General features: G+C 39.4%; 1 protein-coding gene across 2 annotated transcripts in view; it reads right to left on the reverse strand.

Annotated features, from left to right (window-relative positions):
- The window catches only part of dpr12 (defective proboscis extension response 12), a 101666-nt gene that overhangs the window by 25837 nt on the left and 54788 nt on the right, over positions 1 to 21041 (reverse strand). For both annotated transcript variants that reach the window (XM_068290906.1, XM_068290907.1), the window contains exon 2: positions 14097 to 14127. The gene's annotated coding sequence lies outside the window, so the exon portion shown is untranslated. The remainder of the gene's footprint in view (positions 1 to 14096; positions 14128 to 21041) is intronic.

Below are 21041 nucleotides of genomic sequence, written 5' to 3' on the forward strand. Positions count from 1 at the left end.
TTTTCTTTCGTTTTTTGTTTATGTCGGAGAATATCTTCAAGGACAATACGCAGGCGGCATAATGTGAACCGGTTGCCATTAAAAAGGGACCAAAAAACGGGGCATTGGGCATAGGAAGAAGGAATAAAGGTTATTTGTGCCGAACGGTCGGCTGGACGGTCGGCCGGTTGGCCGCAAATGTTTCTCTTTCGTTTTCGATTAAGCGGCGGAAGTCCGCGACGGGGCCGCTGGCCGATGGAAGTTGGCGGTGGACATCATTGCCGCCATTAAGCCCTAATGACCGTAATAAATAATAATTTATTTTACCTGCAGGGCAGGCCGTACCCTCCATCCAAACATCCAGTCATCCAACCATCCAAACATCTTGACATGCATGCGGATTTGAATTTGGTTTAGTTGTTGGGCCAAAGTTGGTTTTTCGAGTGGCAACAGCAGTAAAAACAAAAGGTTATTGTTGCATATACGCCATATTAATTGTTTTCCTTTTGCTTAGCGGGTTTCTTTGGGATTTAAGTGGCATTTTATAGCAGCGGTAAGTACGTGCCAGGATTTCTAAAGATAAACTACAAAGGGCTTTGAGAGCGCCTGGCGGCTTCCTGCTGGTTGCTTAGCCAATTGTCTCTGCTTCTTGCTTGTTGGTTCTTGCCTAATTACAAACACACACATACACACACACACACACACACACACACACAACAAACCAAAAAAAGAAGCCAACCCAACCAAACTTTTTCTTGGGGTTGGCCTCTAATGCATGCTTATTAAAATTTTCTGTCATTAGAAACAAACGGAAATTGGCCCCAGTCTAGGGAGCGGGAGGTAAGGGACAGCAGGAACAGCCATTGCGTGCAGGTGTCGGCGGCTCTTAATTGTACGCTTCGTCCTTTAGGTTCTGGGCTGGTCCGGGCCATGCCTTGCCTTTTTGGCAAATTAAATTTTATGGTTATTTGACATGAGGCAAATCATTTAATGAGCCGTATTATCGGCTCGGCTTTTTGGGCCATTTAAGTAGTCACCCTGTGTGGGTGTCTGGGGGTCGAAATCAATATAACTAACTGAATGAAATGCGGGCTCACTCAATTGGATTTGTGGTTATCTCTGGCGGATGGCTTCAAGTGGTGTTCACCCAAGTTGATCATCAACTTGGTTTGTCTCTGACGACAGCGGATGGCACAAAATTTAATTAAATTTCCACAAAAAAAAACTTGCACTAACATGACCGAAAATTTCTTCTTCGTCCCAAAAGAAAGTAAAAGATAGCAAAAAAAAAAATCACAAAATTGGGACCGTGCGGAAAAAAGAGAATAAAATCAATAGACGACAACGTTGCCCGGAATATGGCCGCCATATGGTGGCTGCAGTAAGGCAATAAACATGGGCGTGAAAACCACAAAATTTTATGCAAACTCATAAAATCATTTTTACAGCTAAACAAAACCAAACACATAGCAAAGCAAAGCAAAATGGAGCACAACAACACAGAAAAAAAAGAAGAGAGAAGGCCCATTGTGGTTGGCATCCATAGATGGCCACATAAAACTCCGAACAAAATGAGAGCATCCGCCAAAAGTTTATCCAAACCGAATGCCAAATGCTCTGAATAATCTGGACTGCGATCTAACTTCGAATCTTTTAGCTTTCTAATAGTCATTCAATATTTAAGCCAACACTATTGCTAATAACAAAGTTCTTAAAAAGGATTAAGATCGCAAAGAATTTATTAGTATTAAGTAATAAGATAATCCTAAAACTGACACTGAGACACATTTTGAAGCTTGAAGCCAACACAAGACATTGGAATATTTCTTATCCTTGACCCTACAATCTACCCATAATCTTAATTGTTATTATGGTACTCTTACTTTATGACTTTGAACCTACCTCATGCTGGAAATGTTCTAAAAACCTATTAGACTACTTTAAACTTTCACGATCGACCAATTCCAATTATCAAACTGAATTATCTTATGTAAGTAAGCCTTGAATATATCGAAATAGATCTCTTAATCCTGAAAAGCTAAATATATGAGAAAGTTTAAGCATCACGTTCTTGTTACAATGTACAGTGAATATACTTTCTATTACAAGGACAAATTGGCAATGATCCTAGACTGTAGATAAACATATCTTAATAGCTTAAACATATATAAACCACACATTACACAAGATCAAAGAAACATAAACTCAATATAATTATTTGACAAGCCTCTGGTTAAAATTGTAATACCCTTTTACCAACTCTGCACCAGTCTATGGCTATGGTTGAGGGTACTGGCCTGGTTTTTTTGTTGGCTTGTTCGTTCGTTGGCTCAATGGTCGGTTCGATGTTAAAGCCGCATCAATATTTTCTCTAAGGCGATTTCCTAGCTGGCCGCAAAATAGCCAATGGATATTTGTACTCAATGGTGAACGTTTCGTTTCGTATTTTTTATCCGCTGAAAATGGAGGTCAGGCTAAAGCGAGTCGAATAATAGAAATCGAAATCGAAACGAACCATAACTGCCACTCCCTGGTAGCTTTAGGGCGCCTTTTTCATCTATATTGAATATGTACATATGTGTGTTTGTGTGTGTGTGAGGAGGGCTTTTTGTGCTCTCCAGCATTTTGGCTGACCTCACGAGGATTTGCAAACAAAATAAAAACAGTCATGACTATTGAACTAATATCCTTGCTAGCGAAGGATTTGCCAAGTGCTCCCCAAGCGACACAAATTTGAGTATTTTATGACTAAGCATTATTTGAGGATTTCTTTTCTTTGGTTTTTCCGTTGTTCATTGCGGTTCGGTTCCTTCCATTCAAAATGCAGTCTAATTGGGTATGCACAAGGAGCTGTGTTCCTGTGCCGTCTAAATGGGCAAACAAAAGGCACACACATTCCCATTGATGGTGATGGTTTGGGGGGCGTTGGTGGTGCCGGATGAACATCATCAAATACAACTGTCGCCACATGCATACGTGAATCAAGTCCACAGTTTTCAGTTAGAGTCTATGCCACACCCACTTGGACGCAGCTGTTGCTGGTCTTTAAGTGGCAACCGTTTGCCAACTGGCAGTTGCCCCGTCGCCGTTTTGCCAGTTTCCAGTTGCCGGTTTATTGAAGTTGTCATTGAATTTGGCTAAAGTGTTTACTCACAACTTCAAAGCCGTGCGGAAGGCACAAAACAATGCGACAAAAGCCATGAGAAATATTTACATTTTATTGATTAGCTGACAAGTCAGTCACTCAGTCAGTTAGACAGACAGATACACATACAGACGACATTGGCAGGCGGTTGAATTTGCATTTGAAGCAGAAATACTCTTAGAGCATTTGCTATTTATTCGCATGGTTCGTATGACGCAATTCCCCAGTTGGCCATAAACAGAAGCAACAAAGGAAGGGGCTTATGGCAGAGAACAAGAATTGAAGAAAGAGGAAGTGTGGATAGAGGTTAGGGGACACACATGTATATGGCAGGTTAGAATTAAGCAAATCCCAGTTAAGCAATTCGTTCAAGCATGCAAGCATTTATGGGTAACCAAAGGGTCACAGCAACACATCTGGGACAGGGCGAGAGCAAGTTGAAGTAGATGGAGCTGACGAAAAGGAGACTCGGAACCCTTGTTAGATGGCTGCTAGGGCGGGGTTCATTAAACTTCCAATGCTGCTGGTGTGCCCAGCCCCTATCATATGAGTAGTTTCCTAGACATTTTCAATTACCCTCACCTGCATCAGTCTGGCATCTTGTCAAGTGGCTGAGACGACATTTCCCACACAGTTAATGCAATCTTTCCAAGCTTTTTCTAATTTCTAATTATTGCCTGACAATATGGCAGAAAAAGAAGAAACCAACTTAAGCAGAGAGCAAAGATTGCATAAATGCAATTGGCATACAAAAACGAATCGCCTCTCCAATCTTCATTTACAAACTCATTACAAATGCAACATGGCCCAAGGAGGAGACGAAAGCAGTAGACCCAACCCTATCCGAGTTCATTTTAGAGAAGGGCAAAAGCGAAAAGAGAAAGAAGCGCAAAAATATTACATTTTGTGCTCGTCATTGCGGCAACATTATTTCTTGAGTTAATTGCGACTGGGATCATCATCATCAACATCAGAGAATGAGAAGCGAGACAAACATGTCAGCAGGGAGCACAAGAAGAGATGTACGTGGGGAAAGGATGTGGGGGAGGCCATAGGGTGTTACTAGGCGGGGAGGGGGAGACCAGCCTAGTCACAAAGCAAGAGTTTCATTTAAAAAAATAATGAGTTTTCCGGCCAAAGAGCCCCGCCATGCAAAATAACAAACAGTAGTAGCAACAGCAGCAAAAAATTAACTTTCTGCTTTAATTATAAAGCTGACAAAACGCTTGGGAACGCTCTACAAAATATGTATGTAGAATCAACTCAGGCAAATGAAAGAAGAATTTAAGATAAGGGCAACACCAGGACAACAGCAACACCATCATCGTCATCATCACCATTCTCATCAGCACAAACAGCAGCAGCAGCAGCAGAGGCAACACCATTCGTGTCTCCCTTTTCTTACATTTCTTTTTCTTTTCTATCCCCTTTCATTTGGCCAAATGGGTCAGTTTGGAGGCCGAAAATTCCCACAGGGGACAGGATTCCCTGATGCCAACCAAAAAGCAAGGTCGCATCACGCATACGCCCTGCTGGGCATTGAATATTTTAATTAATTACCCAGCAATCGCAATGCCAAATCAGAAATAAACAAAATAAAATGATAATGAGAGTGAAAGTGAAACAATGAAAAAAAGAGAGAGAGCGAAAGAGAGAAAGCAACAAAAATTGTGTGTGCAATTATTCAAATGCAAATGCAAATGAAAGTGAAAATTTTATGAAAAAGTGAAAATGAAGTATTTGCTTTGCACAAATAGCCTGCACCATTATCAATCTAAAGCCGGAATCTGGCTAAAGAAAATTGTGAATTCTGTTGAAGTAAAAGCAGTGAAAATAATGGGCTAACTCTCGCAAAGTGATTAGAGAAGGAGGACTTTCATTAAATCTTACTTTTGGGCACTCTGTCGCATGAGTTTTCGTAACAAATGATTGCATCAGACCTTATTAAAAGAGCAGATGAGCAAAAGGAAGGCGAAGCCTTAAGTCCGATCATTCTAACTTTGTATCCTCAATCATTTCTACTGAAGCATAGAGTCATAATATTTTCACTAGCTTATGTTCACTAGCTTTTACTAACAATCGGCAACAAAATCAATTAAGTAATCGATGGAGATTTTTCAAAAACATTTAAATAGATAACCATGTGGTTATAGTCGACTGCTTTTCTTTAGTGCTCAGGCAATATTTTGGCAAAGTTTATAATGCATTTTCCAACCCAGTTACAGTCACAGATTTTATACAGCTTCCGCCATGAGATTTGGCTTAAATATAATAAATAATAAGAAATAATGTAAAGCCAAAATGTCATTGCATTACGGAAAAAAAAAATGTAGTTGGCAACTATTCTGGTCTGTATATATTTCTCTGTGTGTTTAGTGTGGAGGAGAGAGGCAGCTTTTTGTTTGCTGAGCATGACAATATCCTTGCCAGGATGTGAGAGAGCGCACCAAATGATGCAACCGAACATGAGGCAGAAACGGAAATCATCACAAGTCAGTTTTGTGTTTGTATTGCGGAAATTATGCTCGCATCATGTTGTTGTTGTTGTTGTTGTTGTTGTTGTTGTTAGTGTTTTTGCTGGTGGTTGGGTTTTCGGTTTGGTTTTTATTCCCCAGCGATTTTGTGTTGTTTTTTTTTTTTTTCGTTTTATTTTCTCATTTTGCATGTTTAGTTATTCTTTGGGTTTTGGCTTACACAATTTAAATTCGAATTGCCTTTTTGTGGTCTCAGCTAAAGCTGTGTATTATCTGCCTCAACCACTATAGAATGGAATGGTTTTTTATGATCTTTTAAATGTAATTGCCCCACATTATGCAGATGTGTGCTGAATATGTATGGGTTTTAGTTATTTGCTTGCCATAAATACTGACGGGGCAATAAATGAATTGCCATTTCATTTGCAGTTTTCTCAGTTCCATTCGAAGGCTCGCTCATCTGTGTTTACATGAGTGTGTGTGCGTGTGTGTGTCTGTGTGTGATTCTTTCCCAGTGTGTGTGTGTGTGTTAGATTTTCTAACGCGTATGTTGAAGCATTTGTAAAATTTATCTTTTGTGCATCGTAAATCTTGTTGCCTTTTCAGCATTTTCGTAAAATTTATTTCCTTATTAAAACTTTTTTTTTATTTCATTTGATTTAAATCAACTCAGGAAACCGGGAAAGAGCCTTTCGTTTTTATACCCTATACCCTAAAGACCCAAATGGGAATGTATCAAGTCCTCGATGTGTATAAAATGATGCTTTTACGAGCATTTAGAAGAAAGAACATACATATGTATATACCGTATCAGCTGCTGAGATGATCTGAAAATGATAGTCATGTATGTAGGTTTTATTTCTAATTTCAAGGTAAGGATAATTACAGCAATAAACATAGCCTAGGTTAGGTTTACCTAGTTTATATAATATGCCAAGGTATATAAAGATCGAAAATACACTTCAAGCAAATTCTTTTACAACGAAAATATGAGTTAACTACAACTAGGAAGGGCTACCAATTAAGAGAATGTTATAGAAACAATATTACTTATACGATATTAAGATGGAAATTCCAGGAAAATCTATATTGGGTAGGGTAACTCTCATTCGGGTAGCCGCTTTAGGTCAAGGGGTTCTTTTTATAGAAAGGAGACTTGCATATGCTTTAGGTAAATGTGATAAATGTAACGACTATTTGGCTGGGCTTTCTCTCTTTCTCCCAGTTTGAATCTGTCTCTTTTCCGCTTTCTATATCTCTCTCTTTCTGCCTTCTGCTGTTACTCCTTGTGCCGAAAGTCGAAATAACTAGTTTTGTCGAAAAAGCATTCAACTTTATCGTGCGTTTCCTGGGAAATTAACATGCTGCCTCTGTAAACGTATCCTTGTGTATCCTATTTGCCTCGTTTACCTCACACACACACACACACAGATAGACAGTAATAAAAATATCCTATATATATACATACATCTGTGTGTGTATGTGTGGCTCAACACTAAACTTTTATTTTAGATTAAGTCAATTTGCCCCGAAAACGTATTTTTCATTTGCTTTTGCTTGGCTGCCCTTTTTATGAACAGAACCAACAAAAAACAACAACAACAACAACAACATGAACAAAAGAAACACACGTTTTCCCGATGCCAAGCATCAAAAACTATTCACATGACGGCGGTCTACCGTCTGAGCTACTCCAAAAAATTGAGCCGATGCTATTATTACGTATACGCAACGTGGTCTCGACGGTGTAATCGACAAAGTTAAATTTCGCACATTTGCCAGCCATCTTTGACTTTGCCTTTCCCCATTTGTGTGTGTGTGTGTGTGTGAATATTTGCTTTGATTTCACAGTATTCCCCATACCAAAGCCCCCACCATCCCTGCCCCCACAATCCCTTGACTGTCCTTTAGTTATGTACGTTTTTTTTTTTTGTTCTGTTTATATGCGCCAGAGAGTCATTTTGGCCAGCAAGTTTAAAGTACTTGCTATAAATAATGTTTTGTTGAAGCAGCGGCAACAGCCCTTTATTTTTTGTTCCTTCCTTCATTCTCGTATTTTTTTCCCTGATTGCTGGCTGATTTATCCGCTGTCTTTAGGCTAAAGACTTTATTGGAAAAGTTTGATTGGAGCTGTGGCTGAAGCCTCTGATGTTGATGCTGATGCCGTAGCTGAAACTGAAACTGTGCTCCTGCCTTTGATTGCTTTATTTTGCGGCTACAATGAGGCACAGCCAATATAGCCAGAAAGAGGGGGCCTGGGGTAAGGTAGGGTTAAAAAAAAAAAATTGCAAAAAAACCCGAGAACGTTGTATGTAACTTGATTGACGTCAACTCGCTGGTCCCATAAATCATGAATGGCTGTGCGCCAATAAGGCACAATTTTGAAATGTTTAAAAATTAATGGCAATGGTAGCGAGCAAGTGAAGTCAATCAATAAATGATATGCGTTTCGCACAAAAAAAATGCCAAAACGAAGAAAAGTATATACTCGTAAAAAAATTGGCATTAAAAATGCATAGAGACACCCACACAGTAAAGAGAGCGAAAGGCAATTTTTTTGTAAGGGTATATCGAGCAAAATTGTAAATTACATTTCGATTGCAATTGCTAATTGCATTTGTAATGGCCTCTCCACTCAAAATTTGAATTATGTAAATAATGGCAGAGTGAATGAGATTTCATTGAAAAAATATAGATTTTGGGCACCTAGATCCTCTCCCTTAGCAGTTTTTTTTAACCTTTTAGTTAGCAAGAAGATGGGTCGATACTATGAACCAAAGTAAGTCTGATTGAACAATATTGGAAAAACTAATTAAGCTGAATATTTGACTAAGTAATGCTTAATTTAAAGCAACCTAATTATTTTAGATTCAATCTTTGCTTTTTCGAAACTCTCGCATCACTTTTGAAGCTTCATTCAGCAATGAAATCGCACCTTAACATATGTATATGTCTCTAGTCATGAATCTGAATAGATTTAACTTGGTTAAACTTTTATATAAGTAGAACCATATATTTTTCATGTTTTTTTCTTATGGTCTTCCAGAAAACTGCAAGAGCATAAAAAACTTCGTCATGTCGGAATCTTTTTGATTGTATCAACTGATAAAAGTTTTATTACTCTACTATTAGTAAAAAAAAACAAAGAATCTCACTTTTTACTGACTTCCACACACTGCAGAGTTTTTGTGTATATTGACAACATAACGAGAAATTTGAACTGTTTGGGAAAAAAATGTACTGCAATTGATTTATTATAAATTCGTTTAACTATTCTTATTGATGGGGAAAAAAGGAACGCAAATATCGATAAATAAGTTTAACGGAATAATAAACATAAAGTGTGGGAGAGTCAATTTGGTTATGGCCCGAGCGAGTTGAATTTATTACACGATGTATAAATCAAGTGTTTCATTATGTGCCAACTTTCCGGCTTGCACCTTTGGTTGTCTCTCTCACACTCTCTCTCTACGTTTAATGAAAAAGTACATAAAAATGTTAATTACCTGTAGAGTGAGTAAGAGATGGAGGTAAGCAGACAGACAAACAGTCAGTCAGCCAGAGGGCTTAGTTCTTCCTTAAAAAACAAGAAATAAACGAATAAAAATAAAAACAAACGCCCTGAGACTTGTCTTTTAATTACCTTTAACAAAAAAAAACAAGCGAAACAAATCCCGGTTTAAGACAGCTGCCAACCAGGCCAACAGCAAGCGAGGATAACGAGGAACCTGGCTGAAATCCGTTTTAATTCTGCCACAATTATCAACGCGTCTGGCATATGCAATTGAATGTTGGCGGCCCCTTTACAGATTACAGTCTCGGTTCCGACTGCTATTGCTTTGGGTCCTCTCAGACCTTCAGTGGGGGGAGGACCTCTTTCCCTAGGTTTCGTGTGCCTACAGCTGCTGCTAAGATGGAAACCGAGTTTGGACTAAGTTGGCAAAGGAGATGAATACTGAGGCCTGTTGGCAATGACATTTTGGCTTACACTTGCGGTTGACCCCAGCTTTCCTTCACTTCTCCATTCGCACATTCTATTTACTTGTTACGGCTGTTGTTTTTGCTGCTTGTTCTGCTCATTGTTTGTTTGTTTATGGCCTTTTGTTGCTAATGATTGCCGGCAGGCGCCCCAAGTTGCCATTGCCTGTGAATTTGCTTCTCTTTGGTGGTGCCTGGTGCCTTGCCGTTTGCCATCGTTGTGGTTTTTCCATATGAGATTTGCAAATTGCCTTTTATAATATTTAATATGCCGTAGCAGGGCACCAACAGCAACAACATTAACAGCTTGTGCCCAAGCAGTTTTCTACTTTTATTTTATGCCTTTTACAACACTTTTATTACTTAATATGGCCAAAAAAGAAGAACCAAAAACTGAATGGGGAGCCTTTGAAAAGCAAATTGTCGCCTTGGCTGATGGTTCTTCACAATTTCTCTCTTTCTTTAAATGGCCGGAAACTGTTCATGCCATTATGTATGTGTGTAGAAGAAGCTAAATCTTAAAGATACTGTTAGTGGGTGCTCCTAATGTTTCCTCAAGAGATTTTAATATGCAATTAATGTGCCAGGGCATATGACAGCTTTTGGGTTGGGGGTAGATGCTTTCGGCCTTATTTATTTGTTTTAATAAATTTATATGTACCGAGTGTATGTACAGTTACATAAATCATACATGATATATAAATACATATGCCATCGGTTCTCCGTTTCGCCTGCCTCACGGCCAATGCAAATAAATCAACATGAATGTCAAAGTTGGTGCCTGCAGTGCCAACGCCAAAGTCAGCCACCTTATCCCACCACCCTCATCTTCATCCTCATTTTTATGCCACACTTCACTTTACTCTTTCCATGTATGTATGTGGATGTGTCCCAGTTTCATTTACCCCCAAACCTCAGAGACTATTTCAAGTGGCTTTTCTGTGGCTGATTGAAACGCCTTTACTCAATCCCCTCCACAACTAGAGGCACCACCTTCTTCTATTCAAGTGGTGCGAGTTTGGCTTTATGCTTTAACTCTTCTTGAGTTGACGTTTTTACACTTGGGCCATGGCAGATAGTGCCAGATATACTGAGCATCAGTTGGTTAAGGGACCGAAGATAACAGAAAAACTTCACCAATTACAATCGCCTTAATAACTAAGCCAACTTGTGGAAACTTATTAGGACATTTTTTGACAACTTTAGTCAAACCAAAATCTCAACTGGGTCAAGAGAAAGCTTTGATAGTTTTCCCCTTAGCCAATATACACTAAACTCAATCAAATTTGGCTTTTTCAATATGGATAGATACATTTAATTTAATAGGAAACTAACATCAATCAATAAAGTTATAAGGTTTTTAAAATGTGGTGAGTACATAAAATGCTTTATGACATTAATTTGACATAAGCTTAAAAAACTTTATTTTCAGTAGGTCAAATCCCTTTCACTAGGATAATCTAAATTTCAAGCACAAGGCCTTATATTTAGTCATAAAATATTAAGAAGAACTTAACTGATTTTTAATGAAAGGGTAAGTTAAGGGTAACAAGAGCTGAGATTTAAACTATTCAAGAAAGTATTCCTGCAGAACAACAGAAGACTAAAAAGTCTTTAAATTAGGAGAAATTATCTTTTTATAGTCATAGATTTTCTCCCCTTGTCACTATTTATCAAACAAGGAAAATGATAAAACTTATTTAAACTTTTTAATGAGGAAATGGCCAAACTTCACTATAAAAATAACAAAATAAAATTACTTCATGCAAAACATATTAACGATGCAAACAGGAAACACAAAAATTATATCTCAATATTCTTGAAATTCCAAGAATTAAATAAACAAAATAAAAGTTCTCAGAAGGTCATAAATATATAATACAATTCTATGAAAATAATGAAAGGTAAAATAAACAATTATTTGTTTTATATAACTTAACCAGGTTTAGTATTTGAAGGTCAAGAGATGGATTATGAATGACTAAGGAAAACTATTGGAGATTTGTGTCACTGTGAATAGATACAAAAACTTAAAGTGAAATTTATGGTTAGAAAAGAAATAAAATAAATTCGAAAACATTTTGTTATTGTTTATGCAAATTTCTGTTGATAAAATAATCTTGTGGTAAGTCCTTGGCCAAACTGATGGCAAATGTTTAGTTAGTTTTTTTTTGTGCCATGAACAAACTTTTCGTCGCCTCTTTCTGCCTCTCAACCACCCCCTCCTCTTCCTATCATACTGGAGGGTGCGTGCAATCGAAGGCCACTAGTTCTAACAAAGTGACGAGTTGTGTATTAATAACAAAAGCAGCAACAACAACAAACAAGATTTATTATGCCTGCATAGAGAAAGTTTCGTGTTGCCAACAGAAGTTGGTGCTGGGGGAGCTCAGAGCGGTCCACAAACAGCAGCTGTTCTCCCTGGGACCTATCAATACCAAATTGCACTCACTTAAAATATGCTTAAAGTTGTCCAGCTTGATTATATCCACCAAATTAGGCTTGTTGTTTGGACTAGCCGTAGTCGTAGCCGTAGCCACTTTTCGGTTCGGTTTTTGGGTTCGGCTAATGTGCACTCATTAGGGTTCCCTTTTTCGTTTTAGCTCTTGCTCTTCCTGTCGTTGTTGCTGTTGCTGTTGTGTTTACCAGCAAATAAAAATAAATTTAAACAAAATAAATGAGAAGGAAAGAGAACGAGAAAGATGGGAAGGAAAAAAAGCGAACAGGGAGACAGACATCCAGCCAGCCAACGCAAATTATGCAGCCATGCGTATAATTAATCTGTTAGCATTAATTGCGGCAAAGGCTGCAAAACCGCAACGCCAGCGTAAACCAGGAACGGCATAGATATATGGAGAGAGATATAGAGAGAGAGAGAGAGAGGGGGAGTGTAAGGCAAAATGGAGATGGTGTCTCCCCACCACACAGAGCAAGTGAAAAGAAATCCTGAAATTATTTTAACGCTCAGCGCGGCGAGATAAACTAATGCGATCTACCATCCTGACACAGCCTTCTCCTGCTGCTCCTCCAGTTACTCCTCCATGCCGGCGTCACTTCGATAAGGGGGGAATGCCTTGCCTGTTGGCCTGTTTCTGTTTTTGTGCACGCTTAAATGTCATTGGTAGTCAGTCAAGCGTGGCAGCCAAATATAAATCCTAGCAAGGACGACAGCGACGCAGTTTATTGAGAGATCAACGATGAAGAGAGAGAGAGGCGAAAAATGTTTGTTATATGCGGCGTATTGGGCGTGGCCATTTAAAGCTGATTGGCCCAACTAAATGTGCTTTAAATGGCTTTGAAACTTGTCAAGCAGCAGATGAGCTGACAGCCAGCCACCCAGCCAGACCAGGCAAGAAAGACGCCGGGGGATAGAGTCTGAGACGCAGGCGTAATTAATTGCTGACCAAGTCGAGCACACGCCAACACATTCTCACCTGGTCGGTCCGGGCCGGGCCAGGATAATGGGGCAAGGTGAGAGGCATGAAAGAAAAACGACTGCACAATTTATAAAAGTCAACACTTGAACACGTTTCAGCATTTCAGAGAACCTACGTCGTTGCTCTCTCCACTCGTTGTCCACCTTCTACACCTAGCACTTCATTTTGTTATCAAGCGTATTTCTGCACGTAATTGTTTTGACGTCACTTTTTTTGCAAATTGTCCTTTTCTTTGACGCTACGAACGCCCGGCCTTCTGCCCCACCTGTGCCACCTCCAAAAGGGAGGACAACCAACGACTCACCTCAGAGTTGACTTTATCGAGCATTTGCAACTGGTTCATTAACAAAACAATAAAGAGAAAAACTATTGCAATTAATTTCCATGTGTCAGCTTGAGTCAGTCACCGGGAAATGGCCGACAAACATGCACCGAACACCTGGCGTATGGATAATGTTTAGTTGAAAACCCAGCAATTTCCATGTAAAAGTCATTTGTCTAATTTTGTATTCCCTGTCCATAAGTGCTCAAATGGCTAAGCTCAACTAAGTTTTAAGGGTGAAGATAGAGATTTTCTTTAAAATATACTTATATTTATATATTTTTGATCTTTATAGAACGATCGTTATAATATGTAACTGTCTTGTGTGTATGTTGTTTTGAATTTATGCTAATTTCTTTAAAATTCCTCCTGTTCATTTCAATTGACCAGATAAAACTTAAGTAAATGATTAAGACAACAGGCTTCGGCTAATTGGCTTAGCTAGACATTGACTTTGCATAGACTTTTAAGATCATAAGCAATCCCTTTCCAGACTTACATTCTTTGCTAATGAGACATTTGCTTAAATAACTAAAAGAGTATCCTTAAATCGACTTATCGTAGTTTCAAATTTGGGTGTTTAGTTAAATTTTTGTTAATTCTTGTCTTTTTTTTTATTCCTAGTGTATGCAATTACACTGTTCATGATTCATAAATTAGGCCAATGCTGATTACAGTCATTAAAACCAATGGTTTGTAAATCATGGCCTAATTGATGGGTACAGCGTTGTTATCGTCGTTTTTGTTTTGTTTCTACTTACTTGTCCGACAGCCAATCATCAATATGATTAACTGAAAATAGAAGAAATCAACATTTGGTTTAGATATCATATCATAGAATTATTAAGAAATTGAGTAAAAGAGATCAAAGTGCAGGCCTAAAGCTTAAACAAATATGGTCTCAAAAGGGGCACGAGTTTGCCAATGGAAACGAGGTGTGTTGGGGGGAGGCCATAAGTGGGAAACAAACTGCGTATGCAAAGCAAACAAGTCAGACAGAGTCCCTCTCATGTGTATGTGTGGGTCCATTGACATTGAACTGCGCTGATTGCCGCCTGCTGAGTCAGCTCTGTTAGCGAGTCGCATGAGTGACATTAGAGTGGGGGGATGGGCCCCGAGAGCAGTCCTCGAGGGGTGGGGAGAAGAATATTTGAAACTGAATCTGAATCTGGATTTTTCCTTCTTTTTTTCTGTTTTTCTGGTGCCTTTGCCAGAGCTTAAGTGCAATCAACGTTGACTAAAGTCCTCGTATGGCCCCGTTTTCTGCCATCTTGTCATCGTCATCATGATTCTCGGTACAGCTTTGACTTCGATGGAGTTTGCCATGTCAGCCAGTTGGCCCGGTCCCTGCCTTTTTTTTTTTTTTGGCACAAATAGAGGACTCTCACTCCATCTCTTTCTTTTTAATCCTCTTCACTTGCCGCGTGTTTACTTATAATTAAATGTTACAACTCTACTATTCAATTAATTATTGGCATTGGTCTAGGCGCCATGCAATAATAACAGCAACAAAGGCAAAAACAACAATAAAGTGTAGAAAAAAATGAAATAAATTAATTATGCTCGCCTGGCTAAGCGACAAGCCCTTTGCAAAATAATTAAAAAAGGACATGCTGGCCCAATCTGAAAAAGTAATTATTTGCCTGCCTCCTCATCGAGTCGCGAGTTCTGTTTGCGAGTCGAGTTGTGCGAGTTGAGCCGAGTTAGGCCAAAAACTTTTCCAGCGAATTAAAATTAATGAAAATAAATTTTCAAAATTGTTGCCAACCCTTTCATTTTGTTGTTCCATTCCCCCCTTTCTCCGGCATCACCTCTCTCCAGCCCCATTAAACCCCTCGTTGAAGTTGACTCTTGAAAATGATTTGAGTGTAATAAAGCAAAGCACAACAAAAAAAAAGAGGAGAAAAACCAAAAAACAAATGAAAAGGAAAGGGAGCAAAAAGGACGTAGGGCAGGCTCTCCTGGGCACCCTGGCAATTGAGCCCATCCTGGGCTTGGACTTGGCACATGAAAGCACTTAAGAAATTTCGTTCTTGTTCTCAATCTTGTATTTTGCGAGGTCATTTCGCAAGGGTCAGCAAACGAAAAAGGGTATTGGCTGTAGGGTAGGGTTACATCGCCTTTTCAACTTTTTCTCTCTGCTCGATCTGGACAAGAATCTTTGCCATCCATTGGCCCAATGGTTAGAAACAAAACAATGGCCAATGCTAATCTTCCAACTTGAATCGGGTTTTCGTATTAAACTAATTAAATATTCGATTAGCGCCACCAGCTGACAAATTAATATCCATTAACCTTTTGGGGTCAAGGCACTCAAAAGAAAAAAAGCGTCAAAGTTTGCTTCAATTTTTGTGAGTTTTTAACAATTTGCTGTGCAATTGCATAATTTATAACAATTGTTTTTCTATTCGTGTAACTGTCCATGTACCATGTACATGGGGGATCGGCAGGTCATTAAGCGAGCTAATGCTAAATCTAATCCTCGCATGTCCTTTCTGCCTTGTATCGTTTTATTTTTGCATGAACTTTTAATGCGTTGCCAAACGCAAACTCTCAGCCATTTGTTTATTTAATTAAGCTCATTACATGGCCGAGGATTTGCGCCCCACACATTTGCAACTTCAGCTTGTTTCTTCTCCTCTGTGTCTCTCACTTCCTTTACTTTTTTTCTCATCCCGCCAGGCAGCCGTCCATATGTTTTTGTCTCCACACTCACCCATGCATAATTAATGGGCTAACACTGCTCCTGCTCTGATTATGAGCATATTGAGCTCAATGTTTCTCTGTCTCTTTGTGTGTGAGTGTGTGCGAGGGTCCTTTTGGCAACACAAATCCTTGGCAGTGCCTTTGACATATGTTTTGTAAAAGATTCGCCTTTTTTTGTTACTGTTGCTGTTGTTGTTGTTATATGGCTCTCGTTTGTTTGACATTTAAAACGCCTAATTAGCTGCCAGCGATGCTGCTCCTGCGGTTGATCCTGATCCTATTTCTCGTTCCCCGTCTCTCGCTCTAATGAAATTATTAGAGCATAAGCGTAGGAGGGTGCTTATTACACTCAATGACAGACAAATTTAATTTATTCAAAATAATACACACATTGTGTGTTTGTGTGTCCTTGCCAAAACTTTGACCGCACACATATATAGTCACACACACACACACATGCATGTATGTGAAATGTTGTTGGCCCCTAAAATTACACCAATCTAAATCCCCCTCTAACGGTTCTCCTTTGCCCCGTTTGTCATGGTAATTTTCACGCATGAGCACACCTTTTTGGTTAGCATGTTATTTTTGAGCTAAAGGAAGACCAATAGCCAAGAGCAGCCACAGATCCTTGACCACTTGCAGTCGCCCAATTTCATTTGAATTGTCCCTTTTTTTTATTTATCTTCTCAACAAAAAGGTCAGCCATAAATTAGTGCACTTCCTGCATAAGCTTGGAATGGAGGTCTGTGACTCTCTAACTAATCCTCTCAAGTTTATTGAACTTTATGAGCTTGGATTACATGTGCAGCCCCTCAACTCAATTTGACTCAACCTAAATGACAGAAGGAGCCCCGTCTCCACAAACTGGAAAATTTATGGGCCTACGTGTGTGACTGACTGACAAGTTTATGTTTTCATTTTTCGTTGGCCCTCATAAATTTTCACCAATACTTGGAGATTTACTTAGTTAAAAATGAGTGGGTTATAAATTTAGCAAACTCCTGACGAGTGACGAGTGGCGAGTGGCCAAATGGGCGAGTGTCGAGTGGAGTGACTGATAAATGGTAAAATGAGCTAAATTATGTAAAACAAATTAGAAAAAAGTAAACACGAGCTGCTATTTTTACCTTTGCTTATTACATAATGGACATTAGACACACTTGGCTGAAGAAAACTTCGATTTTAGTCCCCCTCTCTCTCTCACTCTCTCTCTCTCTCGCTTCAGTTACATGTGGTGATGGAGGTGGGATGGTGGGGAGGGACAGTGTGATGCTGCTTTAATTTTTATTTATTTTACCGAGAAACAGGGTGTTTACTTTGTGTTTCTGTTTTACAGCCATTAAATGAATTAATGTGTGTATATGGATGTGGATCTGTAAGCGAGAGTAGACCGGAACGTGGCGAAATGGCCGCCATCTCCCAGTTGTTGAGTTGTATGTTGTGTTGTTCATGGGGATTGCTGGGGAAGGCGGAAAGGCAAACTTTTTGCTGTCTAAACATGCAGACAGCCGGAAAAAAACACACCAAAGATGGAATGAATGAAGGGTGAGAAGGCGCAAAAAAGGGCTGAAGATGGGAGAATCGAGATGTTGAGTAAAGTGAAAATGGTTTTACAAACACTCACACACACACACACACACACACAGTCATATATATAGTGTGTTTTGCTTAGCACAAAACTTTACTTTAGCTCTACTTTATTTTACTTAACTCTGGGCAGAACACTGAAAAAAAAGAAAGAGGAACAACGAGATGAAGCCTTTTCCACTGACCACTCCACAAGTTGGCTCAACTCAACTGAACTCAGTTTGTGACTGCGACTGAGCCTTTAAAGCCTGAAATTGAATTTGCCATTTTTAGTTCTGTATGTGCTTCTTTTTTTGTTTTTGACCACGTTCAAGTTGTTTTTGCACTTCCTGGCCCATACACTTTGGCTGCATTTATTCCCGCTGCCAAGTTGCTTTGCTCATTGTAACGGAATGACCAATTTTTGTGATTTTCAATTAAGTTAACTGTAACAGTCAGTGAGGGAGAGAGAGGGAGCAACAGAAGAAGCAAGAACTACTGCTGCCATGGACCCAAGTTGCAATCCTTGCTGCCTGTTTGTATTTTTGTAGCAGTTTAAACAGCTGCCGGCCAGCATTTGTTCAACCAATCACAGTCAGCCTCAGCTCTAGCTTCAACATTCTACTTGCACGTTTTCTTTGCGGCTAGCCGAGGCTCTCGGCACCATTAGCTTGGAAAATTTATCTACATGCACTTGACAGGTGGTGGTGGTGCTTTTGGTGGTGGTGGTGGCCATGCAACTACTCTTCCTACTACTACAGCTTGATTTAGTTGGCTCTGACCAGCTCTGGCCCCAGTCGCTACGGCTGCCACATTAAATTGGACCGCCACTTGACGTGGCATGCAGTTTACACATGCCACATGGACGATGGCGACGGCCACTGCGACGGAGTGAATGGTGGTGGCATCTCACTCACTGTGGAATTGCTCACGGGCAATTGATGTTGATGCTCTGTGTGGTCTCTGCTAAAAGCTCACTGCCAAATTGGCTAAAATTCAATAAGTTAATGGGCAGGCACTTTCTACCTTCTGCTCTTCCTCCCCCCCCGCCTGCTCCAAGCTGATTGACAGCTGCAGGCTGTCGGCATTACTCGATGGCAACCAAACTAATTTCATTTTGCATGTGGCAAATGTTTAGTCTTCAGCTTTGTATCGGTGTTTAGTGTCAGAGAAAGAGAGAGAGGAGCAAGAGAGTTTGTTTGTGGCTTTAACTTGTTGCCAGTTATCTCTTGTTTTCAGTTACATTTTATCAAACAGCCGTTCAAATGCCATTTGTACTTGTCAATTGTAAAATTCACCAATGACAAACGAGGTTTGGGTTACCGGAAATGAAGCAATAGCTATACCATATAGAGTAGTAATTCAATGCCAATAACAAGATTGACAACAAAGAATAAAACAATATAAATTATAAGCGCCTCACAAGGTATACCACCTCTGTCTCTCCCAGTTGATGCATAATTCATGGATGAGAAGCCCCCATAGTACTCCAAGCAAGAGCAATTCATCACACGTGAATCGACGGCAGCGGCAGCACCAGCAGCAACGCCGGCGACGACAACAACGACAAATGAAAACCCTTTTAAGATGTCAAGTTGCGTTTTTGTTTCGATTCCAGGCCACTTCTTTCTATCTATCCTATAGCTGCGTCTCTAATGAAGGCTGACGCTTATGCTGACACTGATTCGTATGCGAGGCATTTTGCTTCACTGCTCTGTTGCAGGGCTCTTGTCATTTTGTTTCCGCCTTGGGCTGCTGCTTCTTGTTCTTTTCTGTTTTCATACTCAATTAGCCTTGACAGTGATTAATATTGACCGTAATTTCATTAAATCGCCTTTTGATATGACCTCACACACATCTATAGACATTACGAAGTCATATGACCACGCCCATGGGTCCAGGGCATGTGACATAATTTCGTTACAATTTCGTGTCTTTTTCTGAGTATTGGGTGCTCTGTGTTTTTCTTCTTCTTCTGCAGTTAATGTGTGTGTGTGTGTGTGTGTGAGAGAGTTTGGGTATATAGCCTGAAACCACTTGGCCATGGGTCTTGCGGCCATCATCATTAATTCGCCTTGCCATGCATATGGGCGAACATCCTTTAAAGCTTTATTAATGATGCGGCTTAATTGTTTTTAATACAAGCGCCATTAAATCACCCGAAAAAATATAACAACAATAACAACAACAGAAAAACCTCCAACCAATCTGTATACATACGAACTAAAAAATAGCTTGGGCCAATTAAATTGAATATTTGAATTTGCCATTGCAATTGCTTTATGAATAAATTTCGTATATATCATTCTTGGACTAAAGCCAGATTTTTCACCTTGTTGCCAGAGGAAACTAATTGATTCATTTGTATGGAGAGGAATAAGGCAAAAAGTTAGTTTTTCTACTTATTTTTATTGTCAGTGTCATGGCAATAATATGGCCAAGAAGGTGAGTGGCATCTTAGCTTTATTTTTCCATTTCCCTTTTTATTCTCATGCTGTTGTTATTTTGTTTTATGGCCATGCCACGTGCTCTTATTGGTGCTCCGGCTGCTGTTGTTGCCGTTGATGATGTTGAAGTTACTATGTTTTTGCCAGTTTTCCTGTTAAATTGTGATATAATATTGTGTTGTCGACCTGGCTGCATATTTACCGCTTGTTAGCTGTCAAAATAATTGACATAAAGTGGCATGTGTCTTCGTCGTTTGTTATTTACGAGCCAAAGTGGGGACACGCCCACAACATAGCGTACCACCATATCACACTACACTCTATATACACACACAAACACTCACAGACCCAACTTCTATAAATAAATGACAAAGGTGCCAGTTAGAAGGGGGCGGAACGATGCTATGGTCACCCTAAATCACCCCATAACTATTATAAGATGCTAAGAGAAAAATGTGTTGCATACTTGGCAGCATGCTTGCATAATAAAATAATAAATCTAGCATCAATTTGTTAGATATTTGCCACAATATCTTAAAAGATTTGGCTTTAATTTTACTTTAAGTGTGTGTGTGTGTGTCAGTGTGTGAAATAAATTATTAATCACTTGACTAAAATATTTATTAATGAAATTGCTCAATGCTGTTAAATATTTAGCATGTATAAACAACATATCCACGAAAAATATTGTGCGTGTGTATCTGTCTGTCTGTGTGTGTGTGTGTGTGTGTGTGTGTGTGTGAAAGCATTTTGCCACCTTCTTGCAGTCCCTTAATGTTCCTTATGTATATTGCCTTGTCCTTGTCAAAAAGTCGCACAGTTGAATGTCATCGGCAATTTCGAGTTCATCAAAAATTTAGCGTCAGGCAGCAGCAAGGCGAAAAAAAGATGAAGAAAACACAAAACGCAGAGAACGAAAGAGGCAAGCTCAGATGCCAGAGATTCCAGTTTGCAAAGTTGCTTAATGGGCATAAATGTGTGTGT

The sequence above is a fragment of the Drosophila tropicalis genome, unplaced genomic scaffold (genome assembly GCF_018151085.1).
Source record: "Drosophila tropicalis isolate 14030-0801.00 unplaced genomic scaffold, ASM1815108v1 contig_593, whole genome shotgun sequence".
NCBI classification, from domain to species: domain Eukaryota; kingdom Metazoa; phylum Arthropoda; class Insecta; order Diptera; family Drosophilidae; genus Drosophila; species Drosophila tropicalis.